This window comes from Pygoscelis adeliae, unplaced genomic scaffold, assembly GCF_000699105.1.
Source record: "Pygoscelis adeliae isolate BGI_AS28 unplaced genomic scaffold, ASM69910v1 Scaffold434, whole genome shotgun sequence".
NCBI classification, from domain to species: Eukaryota; Metazoa; Chordata; class Aves; order Sphenisciformes; family Spheniscidae; genus Pygoscelis; species Pygoscelis adeliae.
The window spans coordinates 186,932-187,745 of record NW_008824660.1 but is presented as its reverse complement, the minus strand read 5'-3'; positions in this window follow the sequence as shown (position 1 = coordinate 187,745).

The following is an 814-nucleotide window of genomic DNA, read 5'->3' as shown; positions in this document are numbered from 1 at the left end:
GGGCACCTCGTGCAACCCCCTCCCCCTGCCCCGGTGAGGTCTGGCTCCCCCGGTGGGTGGCACCGACACGGGGCAAACTCCGTTACAGCCGGGGGACGGGCACCTCCGGCCCCGAGCACCTGGTTTTGGGGCACCCCGGCACGTCATGGTGGGGGATCAGAGCCACCAGCGTGGATTTGTGCCGCGGGATCAGATCGTGCCAGGAGATGGGATCGGATTTGTGCCACGAGATCGGATTGTGCCAAGAGATCGGATCGTGCCACGAGATCGGATCGGTTTTATGCCAGGAGATCAGATCGTGCCACGAGATCGGACCATGCCACAGACCGGATCAGGTTCGTGCCAGATCTGATCAGATTTGTGCCGTAAAGACGGGATCGTGCCACAGATCAGGTCAGCTTCATGGGACGAGATCGGACCATGCCACGGATCAGATTGGCGTGGACCGTGCCACAAGATCGGATCGCGCCGTGGATTGGATCGGATTCACGCCAAGAGATCGGATCGTGCCACGGATGGGATTCGTGCCACGAGATCAGACCACGCCATGGAGCAGGGCAGATCGTGCCACGAGAGCGCGGCGGCTGGCTTCACCGCGCACACGGCTCCCCGTGCCCTTGGCCAAGGTGAGGACGCCCCAAAAACGCCTTCACCGAGGTGGTGGTGGTTGCGGTGGTGGTTGCAGTGGTGGTGGTGGTGATGGCGGTGATGGTTGGTGATGGTGGTGGTGGTTGCGGTGGTGGTGGTGGTGATTGTGGTGGTGGTGGAGGTGGTGGGGATGGTGGTGATGGTGATTGTGCTGGTGGTGATGGCG